We start from the raw sequence: 24,807 nt of genomic DNA, 5'->3' as shown, positions 1-24,807 counted from the left end.
GCTCAGCGTTTGGGGTCACCATGTGAGAACCAAGTCCCCATCTGCTGATAAGAAACTTACAGAACTCATTCATCAAGCCGCACACCCTGTTTATCTCAGTTATAGTCAAAAGTTCAAGCTCCCTGTGAAATATGTGATACCCCTCATTCCCATTCTAATAGGTCCTGTATCATGATCCAAAACTTCACTCTTTTTTTCCCACCCAAGCCTTTCTGTTATGATTCCTGGGGCTCCTGCTCAATTATCAGCACACATTCTTACCTCTTTGGGAATGCTCCCTTTGCCTCCACCCCTTACCTAAGACCTGTTCCCTGAGGACATCTTTCCACTGCAGCTCTCTACAGTGAGAGCTTTTCCTTCCCTCTCCTCTGATCCTCAGGGCTGGGAGTTTGGGTAGGTAACCTCCTCAATCTCCTTGCTATTCCTTCCAATCACTTATTTCTCTTATTCTTGCAATGCCCTGTTCCTTTAAGGCCTATACCAACCCCAATCAATGCTCCTCCTTGATGTCTTGTTGATTACCTCATTCACAGATATGAGGGTTTAACCTGTATGTACCCCAGAATAGCATGTTCTTAAAGCTAATCAATTCCTGTGGGTGTGGAACCATTGTAAGTAGGATCTTTTGGAGAGTAGGATATTAACTTGAGATGTGACCCACCTAATTCAGGGTGGGTCTTAATCCTCTTACTGGAGTCCTTTATAAGAGGATAAAAGACAGAGAGTAGATACAGAAGAAAGCCCCAGAGAAGCTGAGAAAGAAGCATCCAGATGTTGGAAGCAACGAAACCTGGGAGTGAAGAGGGAAATCAGCAGACATTGCCATGTGCCTGGCCATGTGACAGAGGAGCTGAGGATTGCTGGTAGCCTGTCTTCCGGGAGAAAGCATCACCTGTTGATGCATTGATTTGGACATTTTCATGGCCTCAAAACTGTAAACCTGTAAGGTATTAAATCCCCATTGTAAAAGCCAACTCATTTCTGGTGTATTGTATTACATCAGCTTTAGCAAACTGAAACAATGGATAAGACATATCTTGGACACATCCTGGCCACTCAGTTCCTTGACCTCATGTCTAATGGCCTTTCTCCCTCTCTATCTTAATCATTCACTACCAACATCAAACCCAGAACGTTCTCCCCACAGGCAGCTGCAGCAACTCCTAAATATCTACCACCTCCCATATCCTTCCAGCTCACTTGCTGTATTCAAATTCCTCATCTTCACTGACACCTTCACTTCTAACCCCACCACTTTTTCACTAATCCTGAGCCCCTTGTTTTCACTTCCTCCTTTGCCTAGCCTAGATTCCATGGTCCACTATCATAGTCCACCTGTGTGCAAACCTTAACTCCCTTGTTTCTCTCTTCTATTGTTCTATTTACCTGTCAAAATTGCAAATCTCATTCCTCAAACTTTCCACCCTCTCTCTGCCTGCAGACCAGCTGATTTATGTTGCTGGAGAAAAAAATACAGCTGTTTGGTTTCACTCTAAATTTATGATTGCAAATGTCAAACAAAGTCTCAATACTGCCTGGTAATCCTACCATATGTCCTTCCTAAATTCATGTTCCTACTTTATGTCTCATTTCTTGTCAAACATCCCTTACCCCATGACCACCTCCCCAACCTCTACTTGTGCTCTTGGAATGGAGCATGTATCCTTCATCCATTCACAGGCAAATTTCTCCAAATAGAATGTGGATATCATCTCTCCTTCATTTCTCAAGAATTTTGCTCCTTCGATTTTTCTCTCTTTTCTGCATTATCAGTCTTTCTATTGGAACTCTTCAGTCCTCTCTGCAAGAAACCCACTCTCTACCATTTTCATTTTCAACCCCCATCCCTCCTCAGCATCTGCCTCATTTTATATTCCCCTTTACAGCAATGCTTATCAAGAGATGGCTACACATATTGTTCCCATTTCCTGTTTTTTTTTAATTTAAATTTTCAAGTTTTAAAAAAATCAAAGTAAGGAATTTGCATATTTTAAAGGTCAAATAGGACAGGGCTTATAAGGAAAACCTGTTTCCTGATCCACCCCACCATACCATGAGAGCTTTTTCTCCAGAGGCAGCCATTTTAAACTTTCTTAGCTGCATCTACTATGATTTATCTCTAAAGAATATGCTCATAAAGTTCTTCCCTTTTCTCAATTATAGACACTTTGCACTGGCTTCTTACTAGAAGGCATTTTGCTTTTTTATATAACACTCCTACACACACGTGTGCGTACACGTGCACATACATACACCCTTCTCCTTTCCTCATCTTCCCAAAGTAACTACATCAAGCTTTTTGGTTAAACAATATTCAGTGGTATGGAAACACATTCACAGAAGATAACATCGTGAACCATAACTGCATTTTACCTTTATGAATAACTTTTTGGTTTTAGCTATAGTTATCAATTGCCTCCATTTTCTGATTTTCTTCTATTTATCATGAATTCAATTTCCACCTAGAACTGCAGAACTTCTTTCTAATGTATTCAAACATACAGGGAAACTACCAGTTCCAACTTCTATTTGACAAATTCCTCCTGAAGGCTGCTATCATCCTACTCCAAACTGGACTGGTTGTTCTCTCTCCTGAAGGAGGCACATGGGAGAGATATCATAGAAGAGGCCCTTGATAATCGCTGTTACAACTGCACACACACCATAGCTTAGAAACAGAGCCTGGCTACAAAGTTTAAGGAGGTGATAATGAGATCATGAACTATCTAAAAGCAATTGCATAACAACAGTTTTAGGACTAAATGGAATCACAGAGCTGCTCCATTTTACAGCCAAAAAGAGCTTTTGCACCAGAAAGAAAGAAACATATGTTCCCGACTTTTTAGTGAGGCATGGCAGAGGCAAACTTAGCTTCTGATGGGGTCAAAAATGTGGCTATAAAACTGCTCTGGCTCATTCATTTGTATAGTAAATTCTGGTTCATTCATTTCTATATTAAATTCCAGTTCATTTATTTCTACACTAAATTCTCGAAACTATTAAAACTATATTAATTTAGAGTAATTGAAGGGTATATTTTTGTGAAAAGTCTGTATAGAAAAATCATTTTTAGTTTTTAGTAGAATAAGTACAACCACTATTTCCAGAATCCTTACTCCACCTGCTTCAACAAACACATAGGAGTCACTGAGCTCATGTCTTGGAGGTGCCTATCGAATAAACAACATGACTGTGCCAAGCTTCTAATGCCTATTCCTGTCTCATAATAACCTTGGGATTGTTTAATTTTTTTGGACTAATACACTTTTTTAAAATTATTGTTTTTGCCCTAGAAAATAAAGTGAGTGATCTTTTGGCAATTCCAATTCAAAGTATGGCATATTCTGAGACAGCAGAGTTTGAAATATTTGCAGTATGAAAATATATATAGTGGGTTTTCTCCTAGATTCTCCTTGAGGTTCCTTCTAGTAATGTGAATACAGTTGCTTCCAGTTTAGTAAATGCAAACAAGTCACCATAGTCAACCTTGAGGTTTTTACTTTGGATGAATGATTACATATTGGATACTTAGGATTAATCTTGCCATTTATTTATTGCAACCGAGCAGCATTTGCTTTATTTTCAACAACAAAATACAGACACAACAATGGAAAGTTCAACCCAGTTACATGCCCTACACCCAATCCCCTTTGCAGATCCAGGTGTCCCTAGCCCCCTAGGACTGAAAGGCTGACTGGTCAAAGAGAAATCACCTAATTTATTCAATATCCACATGATGTGGGAATTCACTTTCAAATCCATTTTTGACAAACACAAAGAGGACATCTGGAATGAGGTAGGAGTGATTAGGATTAGGGAGAGAAGAGTGATAAATGGAAATTTCAGAAATCTTTGCTGAAGAAACAAGTGTTCCAAGAGTAAGTGGTTCTATCTTTAAAATGTAATTGCTGATTGAAATAAGAAAATGCTTATTGAGTTTTGCTAAAGAAAAATAGATTTTCCATGACGATTCTTGGGCAAAAGCTATAAATCAAAAACTAAAGCACTTTTGAAAGCGATCATGCAGCTGTCTATTGTTCAAACTTACTCTATTGCCATTAGTTTGCTGGGTGTATCAAAAAGGCTTAAACATACTCAAAAACACTCAAAATCCATGTAAAAATTTATCTAAGGGATATGAAACTCATTTTTGGGAAGACATAGGCAGTTTTCATTAGAACTCACAATGACATGGAAATAAACAACTGGGAGTCACATCTGCCCAAAGGCACCGCCTGTGACAGAGAGTGAATAATTGCTCCTAAAGCAGTTCTCTCCATTTCTAATGACACGTCTTTCTCCAGCCTGCTCTAGATGCAGTAATAAGAGCCACTTTAAGAGTATATGTTATTGGCTTCATTGACAATTATCAATAAAAAAGGATTTTACCAGCTAAAGAAAAGGAAAACAATGATTAAAATCAATCCCTTCCAGTTATTTCATAGCACACAGATTTAGTAGGAAACATGTTTTTTGATCTTAAGAAGACAGGTTCTGAAATTGTAAACCATTACCCTACTGAGATCATCCCCTTCTTGGCAGCTGAAGGCATGATAAACATTTTTTTCTGACTGAAGGAAATCAAAACTCTTCCTGTTTACCGTCTGAATTTCTTCTCATTTCTTTGGCTTCTGGAAAGACCTCCTTATGCTATTTCATCCACACTAGAAAGCTTGACTGGGGCATCTGCAGCTGCTAAGTGGGAGCTCAGGAATTAGCTCTTCCATTAAAGACCCATCTTGGCCTGATGTGGGGGAATGGGAAGAAATGAGCTTCTTGGCAGGAAGAGGAAAACAAACCATTGGGAAAGAAGAGTTAAGAGGATGAGGAGGAGATGTGATTCAGGAAGCTGGGTCCTTGGGAAGGCCGGAGAGGAGGTCCTGGCCATAGGTAATGGCCTGGTTTTGACAGGGAGGATGGACAGTTCTTCTCAGGACAAAAAACCAGATCAGTGGTTCTCAGGACAGATTCTTATCTGATCACTCCACAGTGGGCTCAGGCAACAGTATTTCTGAAAAGTTCTCCATGTGATTTTAATGTACAGCCAAGGCTGAGAACTACTGGAATAAAAATGAAGAAAAGGAAGGTCAAAATGCACAGAGATGCTGAGATGGAGAGAAGCTGAGATAGGGTAATGTCCATTTTCTCAGTTAAGCAGGAGTGTCTTCTCTTCAGATAGGAACAGGATTCAGGATTTAAATTTGAAAGAGGAGGTTAAAATTGCAGAGATTTAACCAGGAATATTCTTTGAATGATGAAAAGTGTATTTAAATATGAAAGCTTTTAACAAACCCTTATTAAGGAGAAAGGATAACTAAATTTGCTAGCATCTTAGACAAACTATAAAAGCCTACAGATTTGCTATTATACCATGACTTCTTCCTATTAATTAGCATAAAATGTGGGGAACATATTTAACTTGTTGACTGCACTTGTGAATTTTGACTCATTTTCAATAAAAGTTTAATTAAAGTACATATATTTCCCCAAACTATCTCTCACGGAGACTTTGTTTGGTTGATTTTTGGTGTGCATGTGGGGGATTGAGGCTGTGTGACTTCTCTGTTCTCCAACGCGGCCATAAGGAGACTAATTCCTGGTGCTCTGGACTAAATGTAATAACAGTGGTTCTTGCACAAACGAGTACCATGGCAAGCTAAGAAAAAAAGTTAGCCAACCCTGGAATCTGCTTTATTTTATCAGAATAGGGGTTTGCACACTACACACAGCTGATTACCTTAAAAGGGAAATTCTTGTGTATCTCCTGAGATGTAAAAGTTCTATGCATCGAACTTTAAAATTCTGATTCAATATCATTCGCTGTTCAAAACTGTGCCACATGTATAGCAGTTTTGTAAGCCTGACAATCTCATAACATGATTTTAACAAGCAGTGGTTTACCATTTCATGCTAATCGAATATAATTCCAATCATTGTCAGTTTTACTCTTTTGCCTTCCAATCACTTAACTACAAATAAGGGAAAGACACCAGTAGACTATAGGGAATATGCTGTCCCTACATTACCAGTTGATGATTCTCAAGTATAAACACCTTTTGCGGTGAAAATCTAAGAGCTACATTATCCGATATACTAAAGGTTGATACTCAGACACATTTAATTTTAAGCAAATGGAGGAGCAGTATGGTAGACCAAAAACAATACTGGATTGCCCCCTAGTTCTGCTACTAAATACAAGGTGTGACTTCAAGCAAGTCCTTGCACTTCTCTACATCTCAGTCTCTTTATATGCAAAACGGAAATGAAAATAACCTCTCTTACTAGATTATTAAATGTAAGTGAAATATATTTTATTGTGAAGTATCTTCAATTTAATTCATCTATTTTGGAAATGTATTAGGTTTGCATCTTGAGTTTCCTGAAATCGAAGCACAATAATATGGGCAGGGATTAGGAAAAAGAGATTAACATACATCATATGTAATAAAAATGCCACAGGTGGCCTGGGTTAGACACCAATACTCCAAACTAAAGGCTTACATATTTTATTTGAGTTCTATAATTATTATCTTAAACATTAGAAACCCTCCTCCAAGAAAAAAGACCAAAACAAAACAGGAAGTAGCCAGACCTTCATTGAATAATCCATAAACCACACCAGTAAGATATAATTATGGATGACTTGAAAGGCTGAAAGGGGCATATTAGGAATTCTTAATTTCAAATGCTTGCAATTTTTACCACCATCAGTGGTGCCAGTATCCAGCAATGGCTTATGACCCAGGGGGAAAACTTAACCTTCTATTTATCATTAGAAGAGGCAGGAGAACACTATGATTAAGAGCCTGAGCCTCAGTTTCCCCATATATAAAATGGGGGTAATAATAGCACCTACCTCATAGGATTGTTGTGAGGCATAAATGACTTAATATAATAAATTTAGGACAAATGTTAGAACATTTGTTGGGACACTACATTCGGTGTCTATCTAAATTATTGATATCGTTATGCAGAAACAATGAACACAGAAGTATTTAAAATAGAACTTAAGAACATACTTCTGAACTTACAAAAGAGCTAGCCCACTTAAAGTTCTTTTCTTTTTCTTGTGCTGATGTTGGTGCCATGAAGTTATAAGAAACATATGAGAGAAATTATACTAAAAAATGTGAGACTTTTTTCTGCCTCGCCATCGCATATGTTGAGCTCCAGACACAATTATCCTTTTAGAATGTATTACAGATGCAGTGCTTAGCAAATGGGTACAAGATGTTGGTTCAGATATAAACTCACAGGTCCATGCTAGGGGAAGCTGGCAAAAACCCTTAGCAGGCAATGTTTCTTGTAAGTTGCCAACAAAGATCTTTTTTTTTTCACCCCGAGAGTTCTGGCAGCTGTCTCCCATCACTTCAGATATTTCTTATAATTGATTGTTTCCATGGCAATATGGACTTAAACTGTAGTCTTATTTATTGACTAGTTATAAAATGGAGGTAGGCCCTGAGCAAAACAGGTTTTGGGGGTAACAGAAATTAGGATAAAACTTACCACACTTTCCTGTGTGATGCTAATTCTGCAAGCAAAAGTAGTATACTGATGATTCGGATGATTTATTAACCCATGTGTTGGCAGGCTTCTACCCTGGGTTCTTCCCCTCAAGTTTCACTTAAAGGCTCTGGAATCAGATTTATTTATTTGACTAGTTTTATTATTATTTTTGAATACAAGAACAAAATGTTGGCTCATATTTCACATTAAGGAATATCATGATGTGTCACAGGTGTTTATCATTAATTTTTATAGTTGATGAAAACGGAACTCTGTTTTAAGGCTTCCTAGTTAAAATTCTTAACAGTTTCAGGAGAAAAATTACACAAACTGACTATCTTTCCACCTGTGTGTCCTGAATCTCTGGTGTGTCCAAACAAAGATCTATGATGAAGAGAATAGGAGAGAACAATCAGGACATTTTGATAATACATTCGCAACGAGGTTGATTTTGATCATGATCATCATGTAAAAACACTGTTTTTTTGTTGCTTTTTAAATATCAAAAGTATATGCAGCAGACAGGCCTGACCCAAAGTCCATTCTGGCACCTCAATGAAGTTCTGGATTAGCTGTAATGAATGTGTAATCCTTGGTTTTTATGATATCTGTACATTTTACTACTAAATAATGTGAATCACAAACAGCCAGAACTAAACCCATTCCAGATTTCCATTCCGTCCCCTCCATAAAAATATGGAGCTTTGCAAGAATGAGGAGCATATATATGAGTATCAGACGTAAGGTCAGGGATCAAGAGTACAGTTTGTGTTTGACTGAAGTGGGAGGCAGAGGATGGGAAGACTCATGGATGGCACAAGCCTTTGCCAGCTTCCCCTGATGGATGGCAATGGTGTCTCTGTGTGGGAGGGGTGGACAGCAACACACAGAAACATGACAAGGCTGCCAAAAATGAATGCATAAAAATCATGTAATAAATTACACAAGGTAGTATTTTACATCAGATTACAAACAAACAAAAAAAACCTGTGCATGGTTTTGTGCAATTCAACTGATGATTAAAAATTATCACCTTTTTACCTATTTTGCTGGCCTAAAACTTCTGTTTAGGTCAACACCTGCACCCTTTTCATTGTTCAATGCAGACATTTCCTCCTCCCCTTTACCTGTTTGACATTTACGCCATGGTCCATTGTGGTGTCTTTTACGTAGCCGCAATTTGAAAACTATGTCCAAAAAAGCTTCTCTAGTTTCCACCTGGCAACCGATTGATGGCTGTGCCTGTCCAGAAGTCTCTGTCCATTTTATCCTCTCTCTCTAAGCTCCCTTCACAGTTGTAACAACTTATTTCCTCACCAGTTTCAGAATTCCTGGGGGAGACAGAGAGACTGGGCAGGAATCCCTTGGGTCCCAAGGATCAAGGAAAACCACTGAACCCCAGCAGGCAGGGTGGTTCAGGACCATGGACAACAGCCGCAGACGCACCTGCCTCCACCTTCACATTCAGTCCTCAGGATCAGAGAAGGCAAGGAAAAACGATTGCTATTATTACTGGTAATTAGTCAGTGCCTACCGTTAAATTTCTATTACTTTTTAAAATTTTCGAGCTATTTCAAAATTCTCCCTTCAACCAGGTCAACGTGATTTCATTCCAGTAGGTGATACTCTCAGAAAAACACTGGCCTGGCCAACCTTATCAGGAAAGGCCAGGAATCTGGATTCCATATTACAGAGGGGGCATGCTAAACCCATAGGTAGAATTCACAAAGGTGAGATCAAACCGTGAAGACCGGAGGCAAAGCCAGGTGGCCTAGGAAACAGGAACTCACAGGGGAAATAGTAAAACATGGAATAAAACCTTATCAAGGTCAATATGTGTGGTAGGCTGCATAATGGTATGCCCAACGATGTCTGTGTCCTAATCCCTGCAATCTGTGAATATGTTATCTTACAAAGTAAAATGGAATATGCACATTCAGTTAAGGATTTTGAGATTATCCTGGATTACCTTGGTGAATCCAACGTCATCACAAGGGTTCTTACAAGAGGGAGGCAGGAGGACCCGAGTCAGGAGTAGAGAACAGAAGTAAGAGCTTGGAGTGATGAGAGGAAGGGGCCATAATCAAGGAATGCAGGTGGCCCCTAGGAACTGAGAAAGGCAAGGAGACAGATTCTCTTCTCAGCCTCAGAAGAGATGCAGCACTGCCAACATGATTTTACACTTTTGACCTCCAGAACTGTTCGAGAATAAATTTCAGTTGTTTTAAGCCTCTAAATTTCAGATAAATCATTACAACAGCAACAGGAAACTATTACAATGTACACACAAAGAATACATGTGCTAAAAGAAGGACAGGAAATCAAGGAACATGAGACAGTGAATATTTATGGGTGGAAGGGCTTCCATATAATCGTCCAAACTCGTACAACTTCATCTTGTTTCCATTCCCTTAAGTTGACTGGGGCATCCAGTAAACATATCCTTCCTTTACTCAATCACTTGTTCTGTGTAGACTGGATTATATGGAATCATACCACACATTTCATTTATACGCTTCCCCTCCCCGCCTCCAGGTATATATTAAACAAGAGCAATCAGTGTGGAATGCAGTAGATTGTGATCTAGATCATTGATAATGTCTTTCAACATTTAAACATTATCTGCACTCTGGTAAAATATGCTTCAAGTAAAATATTTAAAGTGAAACCCAACTCAATAAGGTAGGTGGAATGGAGTGAGTGTATCACAAGTACAGGAATATTTTTTTAAATTGATTTAGCCTTTTCCTTTTTGTTTGAATGTCAGGAATTCTAGACCCTGAAAAGAAGGGCCACAGCCTCTACAGTTCTAGGTCATTATGGCAGTCTTTGGAGAAATGAAGAGGCATGAAAGACTGCATGTGAAGCTAGAGATAGAATCAATGAAGAAATAATGAGGAGGATGATAATGGAGAATATTTGGTAGAGGAGTGGATAGAAGATTGGTGAGAACTAACTCCTACCGCCACTAATTCCAATCATTTATACAGTCTGGCTAGGCACAGTGCATAATAAAATAATATAATAATATATAATTTTATCATCAATACCAATATATATATTTTTTTAATTCTTGCAATCTCACCATGAAGAGGGTATTACTATTCTAATTTTAACAGGCCTGGAAATCTAAGTAATTGTCCCCAGTTGAATTAGCTTATGGGGCTGGACCATGGGATCTAATTTAAGAATATCTGACTCCAAAGTCATGCTTTTTCAAGTATGTAAACCCTTTTAGTTTAACTATTTATCTTCTCTGCTATGGAAAGAGAGTTTTGTTTGTACCCTGGCCAAGGGAGCAAGGGGCTTCATGGAAGATACCCAATGACTCAGAAGTCTTGGAAGCCACCACTCCCCTGATGCAACAAATATTTCATAATTCAGCTCCCCAAAATATGAACAAAGCTACCACCTGTTAACCTGTGTACATGACATCTTTATTAGGTTTAATTATCCTAAACCATTAACTGGGGAAGTTGGGGAGATGGAAGCTGCTAGAAAAGGGGGCACATATAGCATGTGTGCTACTACTACTCCCATAACTTTGTACATGATTTATCAATTATTTGAAATGTCAGTACATTTACGGATAATTCTATTTTGGTTATTTCGTCCTTCGACCTTTATATAAGTCCAGATAACTGTGGTTTGGGATCCAGGGAGGTGTATGGTTGGGAGGGGCAGCAAACATTTTTGAACACTAAGCTCTTCTTCAATATTGACATAATTAGTTAACTCTGGCATTTGTGCATATTTCTTGAGCACAGACCAAAGAACTTCAGAATAATACTGGTCATTGGCAATCATGTAATACGACCCAGATGAGAAGTTTAGTCAAATAACTGTATGCGGTCCCAATGGCATGGTGGATGACTGTCCCGTCTCCTAGAAGCAGAGCTGACCTGGAACCGAGGTCTCCTAATTGGCGGTCAGAGTTTCCCCCATTCATAGCATCCTGACATCTGTCTTCTTCCAAACTTCATTATAAACCCTGGGGTACCAAGGATGATCACGTATCAAATCTCCTTTACAAACACTGTACCAAAGCTAAATGTCAACAATGGGGGGGGGGGGAATGGGATTATTTTTCCTTCTTTTTGGAAGAAATGGGAATGTTCTCATATAGACTGTGGTGGTAAATGATAACTATGCAATTATACCAGGAGTCACTGATTGTACACTTAGGATGGATTGTATGGTGTGTGAATAAAGCTGTTTAAAAATTAATAATACAAAAAAGTAAAAAAAAAAAAAAAAAGTCCTTTACATATCCTCAGCCAACCACAGAGAAATATGTGCTGCATGAGGTAATATCACACATGAAGGTTTTTCTAAGTAAAAAGAAGGTGAAAACAAGAGGCCAACTAAAAATATTCAGAACTCTGCTTGTTGTCTGCTTTGAGTCATCTGATTTCTATTTCAGGGCAGGCCAGGCTACCTGTATCAGAGCAGTGAAGAGTGAATGCGTCAATAAGATGTATCATTGAGGGAACTGCTCACGGTGATTAAGGTGAAAGCAAATGTGCTTAACTATCAGTTACAGGGAAGCAAGCCAGTTCTGCCTGTCCCACAGGAGCGTGTGACGATAAAACTGTCTCTGAGACGCAGGCATTCCAGTGAAAGCCTTACTGGCTGAGCTGTCTAGAAATAAGACAGCCAGACTTTGGGGAAATCTGGAGTGTTGTCTTGGTACAGCCCCAACTACTTGGGGAACTCTGGGCAAGTCTTCTAATGTAGCAACTTCACTGCCACCTGGCAGGTATGAATAATTATGCAGAGGCAGTGAGGAGTGATGGAAAAGGAGGGGGCTTACAGTGAGGCATAGCTGGATTCATAGTACAGACTCACTCATACCTGTATGACCCTGGGGAGGTCAACTCTCTCCAGAAGCCTCAGTTTCCCAATCTGTATAATGACAATCATGATAATAATGCCTAAATCAAACAGATAGTTGTGAAGATGAAATGAAATAGTTCACATGAAACATGTGGATAAATTAGAAATGTTTTCAGCTTCAAGTAATAAAAAACATAACAGTGGCTTAAACGAAGAAGAATTTATCTTTCTCCCATACCAAAAAATTCCAGAGGTAGGGAGCTGCTGGTTGGTTTATAATCTTGGTGGCATCTCAGTAGTTTTTACTGGGCTCTGACTCATGGTCAGAAGCTGGCTGTCAAAATTCCACCTCACAGCTGTATACTAAGATGTACTTGATGCTGAGTGAGATGAGTCAGGCACTGAAGGACACATATTGTATGATCTTACTGATATGAAATAACAGAATAAGCAAGTTCATAGAGTGAGAACCTAGAATTGCCAGGGGTGGGGAATGGAAATTCAATGATTAATTGGCACAGAGTTGCTGATTGGGGTGATGGAAAAGTTTTGGTAATGGATAGTGGTGACTGCAGCACAACATTGTGAACATAATTAACAGCACTGAATTATATATTCGAATGTGATGGAAAAAGGAAATTTTAAGTTGCACGTATGTTACACTAGATTCAAAATTTAGAAAAACCCATAAGACTGTGAAACACAATTAGTGAACTCCAATGTAAACTAAGGACATTAGTTAATAGTATAATTATGATATGATTGTTTCATCAATATAACAGATACCACATTAATGCAAAGTGTTAATAATAGGGAAAACCGTGGGGGGCAAGGTAAATGGGAACTCTATTTTCTGCATGATTTTTCTGTAAACCTACAACTTCTGTATATAATAAACACATAATATATGATTTTAAGAAGTAAAAATAAAATAGATTAACTTTTTAAAAAATTCCATACCTCATAGCTATATTCAAAGTACATAAAAATGGGAGGGGGAGAGGAACTGGATGCAATTACTCCTTTAATCAGGAAAACAGAGTTTTTCTACAAGAACTTCCTGCATCTTCACATTTTATTTTATTGAACTGAATCAAGCAAAGCCTGATATGGCGAAGTCTTGCTGCAAGGGAAACTGAGAAATCAGAGAACAGGATGACCCATCACCTACACCAGGAAAACTGTGACCTTGAATAAAATCAGGGTTTGAATGGCAAGCAGGAACAGGCTGGCACGTGCCACGAGGCCACTAAATGTGTTCCTCATTAAATGCTGGTTTTCTTGTTCCTTCTCCAACAGTAAACTGAATAAATTCATCCAGGTTTTATATTATTGATTCATTATAATTCATAATAATATTCATAAATTAAATTACAATCAGAGCTCAATATTACAGTAAAAATTCTATAATCTGACCTACTTGAAGATGATGAATGTGACAGTGGAAAATCTGATTCATGGAGTATTTTTAAACTTTTATTTTGAAATAATTTCAGATTTACCAAAAAAGTTGTCAAAACAGCATGAATAGTCTCGTTTGTCCTTCACCCAGCTTCCCCAAATGTTATATTATATGAGCATAATACAAATACAAAATCAGGAGAACCATATTGATACAATGTGATTAACTAATCCACAGACCTTTTTTCAAATGTTACCACTAATATCTTTTTTCTTGTCCAGGATCCAATGCAGGATCCCCACTGCATTTATTTGTCACAGTTCCTTAGCCTCCTCCCATCTGGGTATGGAATACTTCTAAAGCTAGAGACATTTACTATTTTCATGTAGTTACAATAACAGACATGTGTTTTAAAGTCTGTTGAATATGCCATGTCAAATCTTAAAATTACATTACTATGTGGTGCCTGGACGATTACATTGTTGATATGCTATTATTGAGTTGCTTAATATTGTTTTGCATAGAGAATAAATGTAAATTTCAGAATAGAAAATAATGACGATCAAGCTGCAGATGAGTGCAGCATGCATTAATGAGGGATTTCTGCATCTTGTTCTGGAGAATGCCAAATTTCTCCTTTGGGGCATTTTCCTTCCCATGACATATATATTCATCACACCATAATGGGTCGATTTTGAAGGTTCCAGATGGAAACATTCAAGATAGATGCTAGAGGAGTGACCATTAGCTACACGGGCACAGGGTCATTTATTAGAGAAGCTCCTGGAACAGCGGTCTTCATGTGTTCCCCCGTGAGCAGGCAGCTGGCGGCACAGCGGGCTCTGTGACAAGGACCGTGTGGCCAGGCAGCTTAAGGCCGTGACACTCCCCCACTCAGCATCCTCACTTCTATGCCCTGCTGCCTGCCCGCCCAGGGAATCAGAACGATTTATGATCTGGCAAACAGATTTCAGTATTATGCTAATATTCTGGATCAATAACTGGGAGCCTCTCCCTCAGCAATAGATCTTATTGACTCTTTCCCTGTTTGCTGTTTTGATAAATTTAGCTTTGGCTGCCTGGAAATGAAGTCAAATGGACCAAAATGTCCACTTCGAGGGGCTTTGGTGTATATTTACGTTCCTGCTGTTCAGTCCCTATCAATATTCTCCAGTCAGTGAGAATCGTTTGTAGCCAACAGAGATGCAGGGCTACGGAAGCCTCACCTGGCTCAGTGCTAATGGAGAAACATGATAAACTGAAAACACCACTAAATTCTACCGTGACTACTTTGTCCAATGACACAATCTGAGAAGAGGACAGTGGCCCATCATTCAAAATTCTAAATGTTGTTGGCCTCCTTTGCTTTCCATTGGTGGCTCTCACTAAATTTCTATTCTGGGGATTAAAAGTTAGCAAATCCACAATAATGTCACAATGTTCCTCTTAAGGCAAATGATAGCTACCTCTCTTTAAATTGGTAGAGTATCAAAACACATGAAAAAAAAAGAATTGTTGTTTAAAGATATTCATTTTCCTCTACATCAATGTAATAATTAAAAGCAACAATGGATGTCAGATTCTGCTACTGGTTAAACTGTGGACTTGTTTTCCAAAACAATGGGACATATTTCAACTTCTGAAGTTGAAGAGACAAGAGGAGAGCAGTTTTTGTTGAGGCAAACAAGACAAAAAGGAGTAAAACCTTATGAATGCAGCAAAATTTCTTGCAATGCATACACCCATCATTCTTTTCTTAGATTTAAAAAAAAAAAAAGCATTCTTTGAACTACCATATGGTTTATTTAAATATAACCTCCACATCTGCTTTTCCCAGTGGCATCTAGTTTTGTCATCACATCAAATATTTTACTTTTCATCCTGCATTTTGATGGAGACTTGAAAATGGTAGCAAATTTGTTTGGGAAGGCGAGCAATAAGCAATGAAAATACAACTTCTGCAGGGAGTTGCTTACATTTTTTACTGTAATTAATCACCTTCAAATTTTTCACTTGGCCCTTATATTTGTGCTTGCTGTTTTTATTGTCTCAGTTATTCCATATCCCTAGAGTAGCCCTATATATTCACAACCAAAGTGCAAGGAAACAAGAGCTATGGATACCCTTAGCCTGGAAAGCGTGTGATTCCCAGAGGCAGGCACAAATCCCAAATGCGCAAATCTGGCCCAATTTTAACACTGGTCCTGTGGTGATATGGCTATTGTTCCTCAGAGTAAAACAGTGCTATATTGTTTCATTATAGTTTAAGGCAGTCTTTTGAATGAAAGTTATAGAATGTTAAAAAGTAATTGTTTGTCATGCCATGAGAGAGAAAACCATGGTAGCCTAGAGGAAAATTGTCCTTCTCAGATTTTTCTGTTGATCACAGCAGAATGTAGTGGAGTGCTTACAGTGGATTAAATTTCTTCATTGGTATCTAATAATTAGAAAACTTCAAGTCTCTTCCCTGTTATTTCTCTGGTCCGATGAAGATAAAGAAAAATAAAAATCAAATATGAGACACAATAAGTCGATAGGAAAATCACTCATCACTCTTTCTATGTGGAAAGAGCAAAAATATTCTAAGAAAGGATACACCAGAGCTATTGAGAGTCAAGTTAAAAACTGGAGTGATTTCATTTCAAAGCAATCATGGGCTTGTACATGGTAATGAAAATGAATACAAAGCATCCATTTAAATAGTAGGTCCCAGGCTCCTCACTTTTATCCACCCTCTCCACCATCTGGTGAAGATGCCAAGATAATGGCAGGGGCGGCAAACCAGTTCTTGGGGTTAGTGAAGTGTAAACATTAACAGAATGCCTGCTTTATGCAACACTCCTTGTTTAGGGATAAAAAATGAAGACATGCAGCTCTCAAGTATTTCAATGATCAGTGAGAGAGACAGAGATACATAAAAGACTATTATAATTCAATACAGTGAATGCAATACCTGCCCAAGACATTGCTGGAAAGAAAACCTAACTCTGCCTTTGTGTGTGGGTGGGTGGGGGAGAAATCATGGGAAGATTGGAGGTAGATGTAGGACATTCCAGGCCTGGGGACTTTGGAGGATTATCTGCAATGAAGGGACAGCAGGAACAAGAAAGGAGGTAAGAAACAATATGGTATTTGCAGAGAATGACAAGTGATTTGATAATGCTGGAATATACACAGATGAAGGTAGCGATGTTGGTTGGGGTCCTGTGCCAGTCTGAATATATTGTGTCCCCCAAACACCATTATCTTTGATGTAATCTTGTGTGGGCAGACGTTATCAGTGTTGATTAGATTATAATTCCTTGAGTGTTTCTGTGGAGATGCGCCCCACCCAATTGTGGGTGATGACTCTAACTGGATAATTTCCATGGAGTGCTGGCCCACCCATTGGGTGGGCCTTGATCACTGGAGCCATATAAATGAGCTGACGGGCAGAGGGAACTCAGTGCAACTGTGAGCGATGTTTTGAAGAGGAGCTACATCCAAGAGGGACACTTTGAAGAAAGCACAGGAGCTGCAGATGAGAGATATTTTGAAGACGGCAGTTGAAAGCAGACTCTTGCTCTGGAGAAACTAAGAGAGGACAAATACCCCAAGTGCAACTAAGAGTGACATTTTTGAGAAACTGTAGCCTAGAGAGGAACATCCTGGGAGAAAGCTAGTTTGAAACCAGAACTTTGGAGCAGACGCCAGCCACGTGCCTTCCCAGCTAACAGGTTTTCCAGACACCATTGGCCATCCTCCAGTGAAGGTACTCAATTGCTGATGTGTTACCTTGGACACTTTATGACCTTAAGACTTAAACTGAATAACCAAATAAACCTCCTTTTATAAAAGCCAATCCATCTCTGGTGTTTTGCATTCTGGCAGCATTAGCAAACTAGAACAGGTCCTGATGTATGGGCCTTGAATATCATGTTCAGGAATTTCAGTTGTTGTTAGCAAAATGGTGAGCAACTGCGTATTTTAGGCATGGTCAGTATGGCTTTAGCAGTGTTGGGAAGGATGAATATGGAAAAGAAAAGAGATAGAGAAATTGGTTCAGAAACTACTGAATAATTCCACTTGAGGGAGCTTGGACGAGGCAAATGACAGTAGGGTTAGAGAGGAAAGAAGAGATTTAAAAATTATTTGGTGGGGAGAGTCAGCCTTGATAACAAATTCAGTGTCACATATGTTAGTTTGAGATTCCCGTTGTCCAGGCAGAGATGGATTCATGTGTCTGAAACTTAGTATGGTCATCACATCATCAACTGGAACATAACTGAGCTGCTACTGGTTGGAGGAGACGCTGTGCCACTGATCCTTGCTCAGTTCTCCTTTCTATCACCTGAGCATGGAAGAAAAAGGAAAAAAAAAACTTTTCCTAGACTTCAAAGTTTGTTTATTTATTTTTTGGAAGATCCTTGTAGAGATGAACTGCAAGTTATGAACTGGGGGAGCTACTCTAAATGGGGGAAAATAAACCATGAGAACCTGCTTTCACACAATGAACACAATGGCTAAGCATGGGCAGTCGTGATGCATATCTGGGACATTTGTCACCATGTTAATTGTAGTACAGTGTCTTTGCTTGATGGACATTCTTTTGTACGTCAAAGAGTGTGGTTACAGCTACTGCACCGGGAATTAATTGTGTATATCTTGGTTATGACTGCAGAGTGTGTTACATTTGTGAACATCATCCATGTCTGCCACAGTGTCAAGATCATAAAAGAAAACTTGAGAATCATGGATCTGGGGTCAGCAAATAACAGCTCAGCAGCCAAATCTGACCCATCCCCTGCTTTTGTCCAAACCAGTCCGTCTATTAGGAATGGTTTTAATAGAAGAATTTTTGAAAATGATTTGATGACAGTGAACAGTAACTTTGAACCCCAATTAAATGAAATAGTATCATCCCCCAAAAAACCCTTTCATTATTAGACTTCTATTAGAAAAAAACATTGTACTCAATTATACTCAAATATTTGAATTTTGTCAATAAAAATTTGTAGAAATTTGTTTTATCTCTTGTTTTAAGTACTTACATGACATTTTTCTTTTGCCTCTTGGCTGAAAAAGCCTAAAGTATTTACCATTTGTTCCTTTCGAGAAAAAGTTGCCAACCCCTGCTCTAGATTATAGTCAGGCAGCAAAATATACCAAACACTTAGAGTGCACACGGCACGCTGCTAAGAGAAATATGCCCAGGTTCTTATTCAATACTCAAAAAGCCCGTGGGGTGAGTGCTATAGCTATCCCCATTTCCCAGATGAAGAACTGAAACAAAGAGACACTAAACAGTGAAAGTGGCAAGGCTGGGGTTGGAAACCAATGGGTCTGATTCAAGAGTTCATGCTCCCAGCTTTCACACTTCATTCTGAGCACCTTTGCTGGAAGTACGGGTTGCTATCCCTCCTCACCACAGGCAGAGACTATGGGCCTTTATGTCTCCTACAGGCCTCCGTACTTCCTCTCCTCTCCTACTCCTTTCTTACTGCTCCACTAGATCTAGAATGGGAAACTGACAAGAGGACGCACTTCTCTACATTTATATTTTCATTTACTCTAATCAACATACATAATAAACATGATAGTGTCTTGTGGTCAAAATTAAAGAATGCTCTCTTCCATATCACACTGTCTTGCTTCTGAACTGTGGAATGTGAAATATTATGACCCACTCTGCATCTATGAAACACTTTCCAGAAAAGACTGATACTTAGTCCTTGGTTTAAAATTGTTATGAGTGAGGATTAAACCCAATTTTATGTGTTTTATCTTAAACTCAAAACTGACTTCAAATATCTTCCCTAGAATAGTAACCTATAAAGTCAATATGTAATAATACTTCGATGTGCAGAATGAAAATCACTCCAAGTCAACCTAGGATGTTAATATGAAATGACAACGACATATTTCCTTACATCTGAGAAATTCTTATAGCACTAAAACCAAATGACAGTAGATGCAATCACGTAACAAAACTTCAATGACCTAGAACTCACCAAAAATTTTACAGATACTAATGTACTTTGTTCTAAAAAGAGGCCCAAATTTTCAACCTGTTTTTTCCTCATATTTCATAAAATTTAATACATTTGTATAAATTGTTAAATAAAAATACCTAAATTTATCCCACGTTTACCATATAGTAAGTTTTGTGTATGCATTATCTTGTTAACCATCAATAAAATAGTTAATATGTTTTATAGATGATAAACACTAAGGTACAGGCAAGTTAAATACTTGTCAAGCTGCCTAGGTAGCAAGTAGGGAGAACTAGATTCACAACTAGGGCTTTTTTATCTTTGCAAGAACTTCAGGTACTGCCTCTCAATTTTTAGTTCACAGCAGATAAGAAGCAAGAGAGAGAGGGAGAGAGAGAGCAAGTGGGGGAGAGGGAAGGAGAGGGAGAGAGAGAGGCAACTGCTAAATGCAACACTATGATACCAAGGAAACATTCTTGATAGCAGTATCAAAGAAAGAAAGAAAACCTAAATTAAAATCAGACATCAGCACTAAAATTTAGAGCAGGATGGGGCCATTTAAAGAAACAAACAGCTTCATACATCTCCAGAGTCACTGAGGCATTGCTGGTGAACAGCGTAAGGCAATAATTAGATTTTCCCTGGGGGGCAAAAATTATCCAGACTCAATCCTGTTTAGTATAAACTGTTTGGAAACACAATATATGATGGATTTTATATATGTTTGGCTGCAATATTAAATTAAAAATTATTCTGAAACTTTTTTATAAACAGTCTTGACATTCCAAAAAGCTCAGCTATTCACAATTGTCTTACAATTATTTCAATTAAATTTCAGAATGATTCTAGGAAAGAGGTGTTACTTTAATCCTTCAAAGATTTACATTTTCAATTGAAGAAAGTGAGGCTTAGAGAAGTTAAATCACTTACCCAAGGCCGCAGAACTTGTCTTCTCAGTAGCCCAGCTGGGATATGAACCCAGAACTCTGAGTGAAGGAAGTGCCTGGACTGGAACTGCTCGTGATGAGAGAGACTGTTACATGCAGAATTCTAAGAGGGCCCGTCTCCCCCTCCTCACTTGAGTGTGCTTTTGAACCACAGACTGGCAAAATGAATGAAGTCGCCAAACACTGTGACTTCCATCTTGTTAGCAGTCTCTCTCTCTCTGGCTGGCGTGGATGAAGCGAGCTGCCATGTTGGAGAGGCCTCTATGGCAAGAACTGAGGACAGCCTCTGGCCAGCAGCCAGGAGGAATTGAGGCTGTGAGTCTGACAACCTGCAAGGAACTGAATCCTACCAACAACAACATAGCTTGGAGGCAGAGCCTTCCGCAGTCCAGTTGTCCAGCGACCGTGGCCCCTGCCCACATCGTGAGACCCTGATGGGGACCCAAAGAAGCTGCACCTGGAATCCTCAGCCACAGAAACTACCAGGTCATAAATGTGTGCTGTTTTTAAGCTGCTGACTTTTGGGGTAATTTGCTACGCAGCAAGAGGTAACTTAATACAGTGGCCTACCAGTATTGGGAACCCATATTCACTGAAAAAAGGTGGAGAATTTCCATTCAAACAAGTGAAACAAGTATCTTTTAAAATAATTTCCAACTGGGATTCACTTTTAAAGGCTTTATAGGAAAATGAATAAATAAGGTATGATTGCAGAAGTCAAGAGATTCAGTGGATTGAAATGAACAAATCTTTTGTCTCCAAACTTCACCTCATTCTAGGTTGAGAAGAATCAGGAAGCTCAGAACAAGGGCTTGAACTGGCCTCTGCAATCCCAAGAGACCAGAAATGGGCAGCCACGGAGCTCCAGGCTCTACCTGTGCACAAGAACATCTTGGAACCCACAAGGACAGGGAAGTGCAGAGTCCCTGCTCATGATGCTACTTTTTGAATACCAGGCTGGGGTGTTTTGGGCAACAATATAGTGGTAAACAATTATTTTTAAAGGGAGGAAAAAGAAAAGTACATACTTGGAAAAAATTAATATTGCAGATTATTCAGAGAGCAATGCTGAAGCACTGGAAGGAAACAGAAGAAACAGATTGTTTCCAATGTCCCTGTAAAGCCACCTCTCACTCCTTCTCTCGGCACGCAGGCACTTTGCACTTGACCAAGACAAGGGACAAAGCAGCCAGGATTGGGAGGCAGCTGTCCAGAAGAAAGAGGAATGACTTCCACATTTCCTCCCTCTTTCATTTTCTCATTCCAGAAATATTCTTAATAACTCTCTAATTTCCATGGTCACTTTGCAACACAAGTGACTGGTTATTTTTTTGTGCCTCATTCTCTGGCTATTTCTAGCCTATTTCAGGCTTCAAAAATATTTCTCATTTGAGATTTTGCTAAGTGGGAGTTAATTTTTTTGTCCAATGAACTGTCATCAATCCAACCAATCCATGACTTAAATGTTAAAATTTTCCCCATTACTACCTCTCTCGCCATCCATTCTATCCTCCCTTTTCTTCCAACAGAGTCAGTTATGTTTGCAGGCAATCTTCCCCTCATGGATAATGTGCTGGCCTCCACCTTCCAGGCTCAGGAATGTCTCCTGGCATCCCAGGAGATCTTGGCACTGTAACACAATCAGGTTCTTGGTCCAGAGTGCCTCGTCGCTTAGTTTTCCCATCTCATCGCTTGTTATTTGAAACCCAAACAGAAAGTCAAAAAAAGTGTATTTCCTAGGTAAAAGCCTCACCCAGGAGGGGGTGAGCCTGTGAAAATCTTCAGCAGAAATAAGGCTGAAACATGGAGGAGCCTGAACACTTACGTCCAGGACTCGCTCATCAAATTATTTTTCTGCCTCTCCCAAAGCCAGATCCTTGCAATGAACTTTGTGTTATACACAATAAATATGTGCTTGAAAATGAATATATAATCAATACATTGTACAGTTAGATATATCTTTAATAACGCATTTAATGGGAGTCCACAGCTAATCATTTTTCTATGATATGAATAACTACAGAATGATTAGTTATTGTGTATGTGCTTTCTAAGTGTGTGAAACTCAGTGAAAAACTGTCCAGAAAATGCAGGGAGAGGAGCTGAATGGTGACTTCTCTCCACTCTGCCTCAAATCTGCTTTGTGACTTTCAAATAATCTGCAAGTTCCCCTCTGGCTCTGAAATGGCCTGGTTCTATGGGAGTCGTTGGCTCCCTTATTGATATCACCTAGTAAAATGTTAAGTGCTTTGTTTTACTCATATTCCATTTTCCAAGAGAAAGGTCAATTACTCCTTGGGCAGACCCCTATTCTATCCACACTGTTGCCATACTTTTCTCCATGGGAAATGCCTACTTTTTCATCTAGGAATCACATTCACCAGGACATCTTCCCTTAGGTTTGCTTGTCTTAGGTTGGGTTGGGCCTCTTGCTGCTGTGCTCTGATAGCACCCTGTACAAACCTCAATTGTAAGAGTTACCACACTGCACTGAAATGTTTTGTTCAATATCTTGCTCCTCGTCAACTAGCCACTGAGCTCATAAACAGAGACCAGTGTTCAACAGAACTTTATCTCCATGAGGGCAGGGACTTGGTTTTGTTCACTTTGTATCCCCAGTGCCCAGAATAGCACCTTGCATGTACTAGTAGCTCAATAAATATTTTATGAATGGGTGAATGAATGAATGTATGTATGAATTACTATCTATTGACATAATGTCATCAGCACCTATCAGAGAATAGCCCATTATATTCATGCAACAAATGACTGTGGGCTTAACAGATAATTAACATTTCCAGAATGATATTACTGAGCCTACAAGAAAAATAAATTATTTCTATTTCACAAAGCATAATCACAAAGCATAATTATTTTGTTAATAGGTACAAGTGAAAAGTTTTCTTCAAGTTTAGAAGCTTGTCAACATCATGCAACAAGTAATTTCAAAGATAATGGGAAGTCTAGTGAAAATCACATCCAAAAGGAATGAAAAGTAACTTCATAATTCCAGTTCCCATTGAAGTACATGGTTCAGTTGCAATAAAATAGAAAAAATGTTATTTAATAATTTGACAGAACTAAATTCCTAGTTGCAGATGTCATATTACTATTTACGCTTTAGTTTTATTTTCATTTTTAAAATGCTTTAAAGATGTGGTCCCCCATGAATAGAATATCCTAACATAGAACTATACTAACAGCATTAGCATTCTGACACAACCGTATTTCAATTTCATGAGTAGTTAGAGCCTAAGAAATCAATTATTAGTATATAAAATACAGGCTCACCTCTGTAAATACCTTACTGGTTTGATCAATGGATTATGATGTGGTCCTCAGCCTTATGTGGAGCCACAATTATTGGAACAAATACAAGAAACTCTAATAATCTGTCTTGTACATACATACACCATCATATTTCAAATGCACATATTCACTACTCTGATAAGATTAATTTCTTTTAAAGATTTAACAAATTAATAATACCTGTTTGTCATGTGTCTTCTCATTCAATGGAGAGTAAAATTAAACTGGTCTCATGTAAAATCCATATTATTTTCTTATAAAATGTATTTTTCAGAATTATTTTTATCAATTTTTTTTCTTAATACAAAAGCAACGCAAGCTATTTGGACAATAAAGATAAATAAAAAGAACACCTACAATCACACCCAATCACAGAGGCAATACCTTAACAGCTTGCTGAGTATATGTGATTAAGTCTATGCTTTTTAACAAATAAGTGGATCACTCTGCCTTGTAACTGGGTTAAAAAAATGTAATATGATGTGAATTGTGTCCCATATCAATAGATATATTTCTGTTAACATTTTAGTTGCAAAATCGCTCATGATACAGAAGTACCATAATATATTTAACCAGCCCTTTGTTTTGGACAGTTAGCACTTTGGTGAACATTTATATACACCAGGATTTCTGATCTCACTATTGACATTCAGGTCTGGATAATTCCTTGTTGACTGTGATTGGGGGACAGGGGGCCCTGTGCCTTTGAGGATGTTTGGCAGCATCTCGACCCTGCAGTTGTGACAACCCAAAATTTCTCCAGATATTGCCAAATGTCCCTGGGGGCCAAAGTCATCCCTGGTTGGAAATCACTCCCATCAACAAATTATTG

At 38.7% G+C, this 24,807-nt stretch overlaps 1 protein-coding gene across 2 annotated transcripts in view; it reads right to left on the bottom strand.

Moving 5' to 3' along the window:
• FBXL7 (F-box and leucine rich repeat protein 7) overlaps positions 1-24,807 on the bottom strand; it is a 444,772-nt gene that overhangs the window by 142,084 nt on the left and 277,881 nt on the right. The window lies entirely within an intron of this gene.

This window comes from Choloepus didactylus, chromosome 11, assembly GCF_015220235.1.
Source record: "Choloepus didactylus isolate mChoDid1 chromosome 11, mChoDid1.pri, whole genome shotgun sequence".
Lineage (NCBI taxonomy): Eukaryota > Metazoa > Chordata > Mammalia > Pilosa > Megalonychidae > Choloepus > Choloepus didactylus.
This window is presented reverse-complemented; position numbering and strand designations above follow the sequence as displayed.